The sequence below is a fragment of the Manduca sexta genome, unplaced genomic scaffold, assembly GCF_014839805.1.
Source record: "Manduca sexta isolate Smith_Timp_Sample1 unplaced genomic scaffold, JHU_Msex_v1.0 HiC_scaffold_1721, whole genome shotgun sequence".
In the NCBI taxonomy this organism is placed as follows: Eukaryota; Metazoa; Arthropoda; class Insecta; order Lepidoptera; family Sphingidae; genus Manduca; species Manduca sexta.
The window spans coordinates 25,414-35,604 of NW_023592614.1; the positions used below are offsets into that span (position 1 = coordinate 25,414).

The 10,191-nt window shown below is 33.3% G+C and overlaps 1 pseudogene; it reads left to right on the forward strand.

The window, feature by feature from the left end:
• The first annotated feature begins 4,280 nt into the window (after nucleotides 1–4,280).
• LOC119191627 lies at nucleotides 4,281–9,726 on the forward strand (annotated as a pseudogene).
• Nucleotides 9,727–10,191: the final 465 nt, after the last annotated feature.

A 10,191-nucleotide genomic window follows, 5' to 3' on the forward strand; every position in this document is an offset into this window, starting at 1 on the left:
CCCCGTGAAAGATAACATCAAATATTTCAAGATATTTAACATATTTCTGTAAACCAGTAAGGTGAATACATAGTTTAAACCTTTTATTTTAACTTCCTGTCTGAATTTTATTTATATATACTAAAATAAAGGATTTTTAGCAATGCGAAAAATGTACTTAAAAATTGTCGAGTAGGGCAAGTGCGCCACAGTTAATAGTCGTATGGCGCACTTGCCCCTGATCCATATATAGCCAACCTTTTTGAGAATAAGTTTTACTAATATGAATTATTATTATAAAAATGTTATACTTAACAGCAGAATTTTTGTACTCAAGGTATTTTGTTTCGAGCCGACTTAAATAAAAGGGCGTATTAGTTAATTCGTTTTACAAAAGAAAAACTGAAATACCTTGGTCTAGAGCAACTTTACGTGAATAGGTTCCAACTGTTCGATCAGGCACGTTATCTGGATATAATGCAGCTAAAACATATCAAATGTCATAAGGCCAAATTCTAAGTAATTGAGTTATAACGCATTCGAAATTGTTAATTTCTACATTTTTGTATGTTATTTTAGTTTTTAGAAATAAAATGGATTTTATATTAGGGCTACCATTTTTTATTCCAACATATCCGCACACGAAACTCTAATATAGCAAAAATCTTATATAGCAACAAAAAATCTAAAATGTTTTGAAGCCCTGATTTACATATATATGGCGCACTTACCCCGAATTTCATTTGACAGCCATAGTTTGTTATAATATTGAGTGATTAAAATTATCCAAGAGCATTGCGAGTAAAACTTATTTCTCTATGGACTAAAATGAGTGTTTTCTTTATAATGTTTCATATTGGCGTTTTTTTTACACAGGCGCACTTACCCCATTTCCGGAGGCAAGTGCGCCTACTACCATTTTTTACTTTGAGCAAAATATTATTAATTTATGGTCCAATTTCCTTGAATGGCTATAGGTTGTTATCACAAAATACCAAATATTCTTAAATTAATAAAATTATATTCTTAAGTCAGCACAAAAAGAAATTATTTTGCATTGAATCCAGCTATGAAAATTTTATGGCGCACTTCCCCCGACTCACCTTAACTAACTCAATTCTGCATTCTGTAATACAAAATTATTTGATCTGCACATAGGCAAGAGCTCATGCAGACGTCGCGGCGCGCGGCGTCTATTATATGCACCAACGATGTGTGTTATGTAGGTTTTATGCGGGTTTTCAGTGCGCACGTTTGTGTCTAAAAGTTCGTAGTTCCTGACCCAACTGCATCAGATTTTAGTTGCGTTTATAATGTGTCGTTACCGTGTGAAAAATACGCCATCAGCATAAAGGGTCTAAGTCTAGGTAGTAGCACTATAAATGACAGTCAATAGATAAAAATAAATAAAACAAACAAATTCTCGACCTTTAAAAAAAATCATCAATTGATATTTAAGTAGGTATTGTTTGATAATAGAATTTTTCGGCCCACCTTTCATGTTTATACGGTAAACTATTCGCTTTTGTTAGATATTGTTAATTCTTGTCACAGCCGTAATCCCACCATCATTGTAAGATATTATATCAGTTTCATTATCTCGGAACAAATTGTTTTCTTGGTATAGCTACGTAGTAAGGGCGCCGTCAGGAAGGAGCAGCGGAGGCCAATTGCACCGTTTTCTTGGATTCAACACAAATAATACTTTTTCTGTATTTTAATGGGTCTACTTATATAAAGATATCCGCTTTGCCCGCTCCTGGACCAAAATTAGAGATTTCTAAGCATAAACAAAGATTCATTAATTACACCAAAACAATATAAGTAATTGAATAATAGGTAGATAACTATTTGTTTAAAAATATTTTCGAGTCTTTCCCAGCAGCCAGTACGTAGCTGCCAAATATTGGAACAGCGAAATTGAAGTGCGGGGTCGTCGGCACCCTCTTGTAGATAGAAACTTTTCGATAACATAAATGTCATGTCACGATAAAGTATTTCCTATGAGCAGAAACTTTATCCGTAAAATTAAGATAGTAAAATGCGTCGTGTTTTCCCTAAGTTCATGACTAATGTGCTTACAAAAATTTTGTGTTTCTAGAATCTGGAATTTACTAGTATGTAATGTAGGTATTAGAACATATTATGTCCTCCACTGATTTTAAACTGACTTCAAAAGAGAAGGAGGTTATCAATTCGACGTGTAGGTATATCTATTATTTTTAATGTTTGTTACCTCAGAACTTAGTCATTTATTAACCGACTCGGATTTTTTTTTTATTTGAAAGTTTATACTTCCAGATTCGTCACGCAGATTTTTTCAAAATCGGTTCAATAGTTTGGTTTTTAAATTAAAATAACAGGAATAAATATATCGCCCAAGTAAACAAAATTGTGAATATTCTTCCCTTTTAATTGTGATTTTACTTTGGGTTTGGTTATACATATAAGTAGGTGTGTTAAGTTATATCGCGGTTCACGATAATTACCTAAAGTCATGTAGTATTTGACACTTTAATAAAATGATAACACTTAGTTAATGGAGTTGAAGAAACAGGCATATTTGGCAATATACGAAACAGATTTTTATATCAGTACCGGAAAGTAGGTAACTACCTAATAAATTTGAATACACTCAATCGAAACATCGTCAATTACTTACATCTTAATTGTCTTTCTTTTATCTTAACTTTGAGAAAATGTTTAGATGTGTAGATGTTTGTTGGAAGTAAACGCAGAAACGACAGAACAGTTATGAATGAAATTTGGCTTACGGCTATACTATGACCTGGATTAACACATAGGTTACTTTTATCCTGGTAATTTTCATCCATAGGAAATATTTTTATTTAATAGATGGCGCTGGCGTTTTATTGTTGATGTAATGAATCACTTTAGTATTTTAGGGACATTTGTAGCGGGAATAGCTCTTCACGCGGATGTAGCTGCGAGCAGCATCTAGTAATTCATAAATGTATGTAGAATTCGTAAAATGATGAAATTAAACGCATAAACCGTTAAATAGATTTGTATGAAAGGCATACCTACACATAGGTTGACAAGTCAAGGATTAAGAAACCCCTAGCCTAATTCGCATTCCAGAAACACACTTTGATTTTTTGGAAAGAACTTTCAATCGGCTAGTGTGCAAATTGCATTCGCCTATATTAGGTAAAAGGTCCAGGGTAGGTATCTGTTTACGTAGGTGTTAAAAAAATTATAGTTCCTTATCAAATTTATTAATATGTTTTTGAAGTTTGAGAGAATTGCATTTGACCTCTTCGTCACATTCGGTACAATCGTACTGTCGGCAACATAAGTTACTCGAATAAAACAATTGTAAGTAAACTACTAATTGCGTTCATTCATTCTTCTATTGAGGAAACAATCGGCGGCATTAGATTAAAACACTCAAGTTGTCCCTCAAAACATTGTTAATGACGTATAAACATGTCAACTACGTAATCAAATGCTTTTTTCGCTAATAATTACCTTTTAAGTTATTCCTAGCCAACATTCTAAAAAACTGTGTGGTGGGCCCTATTTTGTTTTGAGTAGTGCACAACTAAAAGTCAATTAGGCTTTGGTGCTTTCTCTTCACTTAAACAATATATTTAGGTAAATATTTGCACTTGATTACTCCTCTTGTATAGGTGGTTCATGCTTAGCGTGACACAGGTAATTTCGAGACGTAGCTGCTTCGGCAAGTGTCTGTGTCGGATACGTCGACAGGTCGAAGGTTTTGAATATTTTGAGTGCGCTGACGACTCGGCACTGCACCCTGGCCGTTTGTTAAACTAAGAATATTAAGCAATTTAAGACGAAGTTTCTTCAACGTCAAAGGAAATGGTGGAGTAAGCTTCTTACACGGGTTTTCTCAAGGAACAATCTACAATAAGAGATCCATTAGAACAGAGTAAAATATTTCTACTGATTCACAGTGTGCAAGTCATTTTGAGTTGCAAGTTGAATTATGGTAACCACTTACTATCATGCAAGTTGTAAACTTATTTACAGCTGTGGTGATATACATCATACCTCATATTTTACACCTATACATCATATTTTACGCAGTATTTACTAACTACTTTAGATATAAATAACAATTCGTTTGTTTAAAACAATTATCGCTTACAGTTAAATTACGTCAGATCATTATTTGTTAGTTTTATCTTACTTAACTAAAGCCGGCATTATCTTAGATATCAACCTCTCGAGATGTGCTAAACGCCCCTATATAACTGCTAGATAACAGAAAGGAACTATTATAGAAATTAAGATACTCACAAGAACCAGCGTCTTGCATTGCGAAAAAAATGGCGACTGACGTGGTGAGTAAATATTTATTTGTTCGTATATGCCGCGCTGACAACAATAATTGTACTAATATTTACCTACTAATATTAAAATATAAAAGTTCTTTTTTAAAAAGGTGTTCTCTATTAAATAAATGCAGCGAGTGGAGAGGTATTTAAAATTTTACGTGTAAATTGTGTTAGCCAAATATGCCAACAAAGAACGCCAACACGTTGCCATCATGAAACAACAAAAGCCTGATGAGACCCGAAACCATATCATGAACTGTTGCTCTATGCACAACGAACCTCATCGAGTTTTTTTCTCGTCGCACCTCGTCTTTTGACAACATTATTTACCGCCATTTTTAATAAACAATCCAAATAGCTTTTTTCGATCTACTCAAAAATTTACCAATCATAACAAAGGTTTTTTGACATGCTTACAAATGAGATATGTATTTTGATTGGTTCATTCTCCGGATCAGATTGAAAATTAAGATCCTTTATTGTAAACGGTTAATAATTAATTCATGTATGAATGAATGAATTTAAATAGAACAAAATAGTACATAATAGTGGCGAAGGGTGAAATTTTTCGAAAGGGAAGTCGAAACATATAAGTACTAATAATATGTATAAATGGGGTCTACAAATCATTCTAATGATAATTTTAGATAAATTACGAAACAGAAACCGGCAAGAACCGGGTTTGCCACTGGTACATAATTGAAAAAACAGACTTACAGAGACCTAATTCTACATAAAATAAATTAATATAAAACTATGAGATCCTTAATGCTAGAATTTCCAAGGGTACCTAAACTAGGCATAGCCTGTATTCTAGACTACCATCGACAGAGTAAATCTTAACTGAGTTTTAACGATATTTATGAATAAACATTTATTTGCTGTAATATGTTTGTGTTAATTGGTGCTCTATAATCTCTACATGGTATACTTCAGACAGGTATAAACATTTGGGGTGGTATATCGATCAGTATTATTATACCGTGCCGTTTTTTATTATGAACCTTTTTCTTATGAGCGCAATATTTTACATAAGTATATCTTTCGAATTATTATTTGTTTGAATATACATTCTGTTTATTTTTTCAGAAATCTCCGGTGTCGATGATCGACCCATCCCAATTGTTGCGTCCTGAGCCCACGTTCAACGACAAACCCATTAACGCGTTCCGTGACTACAGGCTGTTGATGACAAGGACCCTATCAAGGAGCGCGTGCGCAGAACTTACTATGACATGCACACCAATGTCACCGTCGACTTTGTCAAGCGTAAGTTACAATATCTCTAACCATTTCTATTTAGCTTCATAATCAAGCTTGTCGCCAGTAATCAAAATAGAAGAAGAAGAGCTATTGCTATATTTTTTTCATATAGATTACAGCTCTTTAGTGCATATTCCCCGTATTACCTGCATGGTTTTAAATAACAATAAAAATACATAAATATAAGTATGTTGCTCCAAATAACTACACATTGTGCATAAATAACGGCTTCATCATTTAAAAAAAACCTAATTTTGCGATCTACTCGTAGAAAAACGCGAAAAGTGGTTAAAGTTCAACCACTTCAAAGCCACGATCAAGGAAGCACTGATCAAATTGAACGAGCTGGTGGATGAGTCCGACCCCGACACTGATCTTCCCAACATCGTGCACGCCTTCCAGACCGCCGAGAGGATCCGAGAAGACCACCCTAACGATGACTGGTTCCAACTCACCGGACTCATTCATGATTTGGGCAAGGTATTTACAAACTTTAATGAATGTACAAAGTTTTGTCAGCTTACAACCTATGCTTCTCCTAGGCTTATAGTTTTAGTATGAGTTACCAATATTGATGTCCCAACGAAGCCATTATACCGAAATTAATTGTCAATATTTAGATCGAATTGACAGTCAAATCGTATCGCTAGGACTATTGTCGGTAGTCGCAGCAATCACAGGCAATAAGTAGCTTCTGAATTTTATATTCATGTCAATGATGTGGTAAACTTGCTTGCCAATTAATTTAATAACTGTACACTATTTAAGCAGAATTGACGACAATACCTACAATAGGTTTTTAGTATATTTACATCGCCTAAATCCAAGCTTAAATTATCGAATTCTAGAATGCAAATAAAATTGTTATAATATTCCTCTACATACAATCAAATTTGTTAATGATTATATTTTAGTAAACAGCGCTGATTATTTTTATTACAGTTGATAACTTTTTGACCCTGTTATTTTTTTCCACGTGCGTATTATTTAATAAAAAGATATAACTTCATATTTATTATGAAAAACAGATAAAACATCCCAACAGAGAGTTAAGTATAAGGTAAATAGTATATATTTTACTGCCTCTAGCGATGTTTGTAGATAAAACCATTATATAATGTTGCTAAAAGATAATAATCTTCTTGTTATGCTTTCCATACTTAACTAAAACAGGAATCTGTTGGCAGTTTTCTTTTAAGTAGGTACAAATGTATACGCTAAAAACGTGCAGAAAATACACGCAATGCTCATAGCAAAACGGGTGATCAGATATAAATTATAATAGATGAAATGTGATGTTCAGCATTACTTTACGACTTCAATATTACGCAGTTACTTCCACTGGCCTTGGTTCTGAGTATTCTTTCCATTGAATCTTAGGACTTGTTTTGCTTGGAATAGATGAAGCTAGCATTTTTACCGAGTCTTTACCTGAATATAACAGCGGTTCTAAACGACAAGACCGCGACTCTCGTGTATCACGAAGAGAATATAACTTTATTAATGACGGACTGTACGAATAATTGTAGTAATGATGTTGCAGTAAGAAGGGTTTATTTATTTCCTATCTTTCCCATCGTCCTCTTTGTCAGGGCTCAGGGAAACTTTGCTTGCGACCCACCAGTGAGTTGCGACTTATAGTTTGAAAAATGCTGCTATAAGTAGTACGAACACAGTTTTTATAATCGCGGTATTTCTGTGGATTTTTTATGTCTGGCCGAACTATCACTCTGTTACGAAAAAAAATATGTTTCTTAACAGGTGATGGCATTCTACAACGAGCCGCAATGGTGTGTAGTAGGAGATACTTTCCCTGTGGGCTGCAAATGGGCGGACTCTATCGTCTATGGTCCGGAGAGTTTCAAAGACAACCCTGATACCTACAACCCCAAGTACAAGTAGGTTTCTTTGTATTTATTAATGTAACATGCTAAAGAAAGATGACAATTTTGTTACCGTGAAAAGTTTGAAGATAATGCGAGTGAAATCATTTATATAGACGTGGTGAAAATGATAATGTAATTAACATCTGTTATCAGGTGCCACGCACTACGAAAGCATTCGATGTAGAGTCCACAAATTCCTGTGGGTTGAATTATGCTTGATTTATTAGCATAGTTTAAAAGATATTCTAAGTTTACATTTAGTTTGTAGAGTAAATCATAAAAATGAACCACAGCCATATCAATAAGTATTTTCTATCTATCTTTAAAACTTCGAAACACCTCTTCCTTTTTTAAATATTTTGACTATGTTTTCTAGTATCGTTTGCAAATTTCATAAAGACGCTTTTATGATTTATTTTTATTTAGCACTAAATACGGAATGTACGAGCCTCACTGCGGTTTGGACAATGTCCTCATGTCTTGGGGCCACGATGAGTATCTGTACCAATTTCTGCTGCACAACAAAGCCAAGATCCCAGAGAAAGGACTTTACATGATAAGGTAAAGTTCGCAACATACTTATAAAATGAAGTACTACTTTCTTGATTATTTTCATAACCGTATGTTTCAAAGTAATTTTTAAATCTAGAAACCACTATTTTAGGAGCGGATATTATTGAAATTTTCTTTATAATTAGAGAAATATTTTTGCAAACGATGTGTATATCAATAAAGTGTAATTTTAGTTCATTGCAATTCTAACTATGGTTTCATATTTAGAATCTCTAGGTCGCAACTTGCGACAGATTATTGCGTCCGACAACTTTTACCATCTGCACCTATTAACTTTATAATAGTTCAATTATCGTGATAGTGACATTTTATTGTTGCATTGATATTGGAACTCTAAAACGACAGTTACAATAAATTCTTACGTCTTTCCGTAATATTTATAAGGTAGGGGAATCCTTAAAGGCCCACCTGATTTTTACATCTTAATAACATTGTTTTGTAAAAAATTATAAAAGACCCTTTGATTTACATACATACATACATAACATCACGCATTTATCCCCGAAGGGGTATGCAGAGGCGCAACTAGGGCACCCACTTTTCGCCAAGTATGTTCCGTCCCATGATGTGATAGGGGGCGAGCCTATTGATTTAATTACAACATATCACTATATGTATTATAAAATACCAAAGATATGGACAATGGATTTTGTTAAGAACCGTTCTTTTTGCAGTCACTATAATAAGAAAGCTAAATGTAAAAAAAAGTTGGAAATTCTTAATTCAGCCTTTAGCTTTGTTAGTAATTTTCACTTTGTTTAGGTATCACTCTTGCTACCCCTGGCACGCGGGAGGCGATTACCGTCACCTCACTAACGAGAAGGACGAGCAAATCCTCAAATGGGTGCTTGAATTCAAGTAAGTATCCAATTCATTCATAATATGATGACTTCGGTACAGCCATAATAGAGTAAGTGTTGAAAATTGAAAATGATGTTGATTACTGTCATGTTTCTGTGAACTGGAGATATTTGTGTCAAAAATCGTGTGTGTTTTATTCATGTTGCGATGTTAATCAACAGATAATTTCTAAATATTTTAGACAGACTCAAAACCTAATGCAATAATGGAGATTTTAACACAAAAATCCTTATTCTAAATTTCACCTTTATAATATTTATTAATAATTACTATATTTTTAACAGCAAATATGACCTGTACACAAAGAGCGAAAAGGTACCGGACATAGAAGCGTTGTGGCCGTACTACGAGAAACTGATCGACAAATACATCCCAGGAGTCTGCGAGTTTTAAACGGGCCCGCGGCCTCGCCTAACAGCGATAAAAAAATCCAACAAATTTTACTTTTTTATTGTGTTGTGATGGCAAATGAAGTCAGTTAGACAGCTTTAAAAACATACTACTTATATTAATGTTTTGCGAAACTGAAGGCTTTTGATAACATTTTGTACAATCTTAGAATAGTTTATTCATGTATTTATTTACTGAATCTGGAATGTTCTTGATAAGATGAACATTGAACAAGTAAGTATTGTAAAAATTTTAATATATTAAATTATAACTAATACAAGTTTAATATCAAATAATTACCAACTATAGAATATGTAAATAATTATCGACGACTACCATTGCTTATTTGTAAATTACTCATTAACCTGTAATGAAAAATGATGTATTATTATTTATAAAATCTATTGTAAATTAACCTGTCTTAATAAATTGTTATTGATATTAGAAAATGTTGTTTCATATACATATAAACATCTGCTATTATGTTATACTTAGAAAACAGAGCCATTTACCTGCGGTTTTGATTTTAGAGGGTAGAATTGGCTTTATCAGCTTATGACAATAAATATTGTTGAAGCCGTCTTACATGAAGTCGTAATTTTAAAAAGGTTAAATATGCATATTAAAGTTATACGCGAAATAAAACTAATTCAATCAGTCATTCTTGGCCATCACAATGAGCCCATCTCATTCATGATTGCTGAACTACATACGATTCTAAATATAGATAACAATCCTTTAATAACAATAATATAGCTATATATATCGAAGACCATATAAGTGCCAGGGATATGTAACGATTTGTCCGTGAAATATAAACATAACATAATTCAACTACATAAATGAAGTTTATGAAGTTTTTTGGATGATTGGGTGTTTATTACGATTTAACTCACGATCCGTTCAAATGTTTT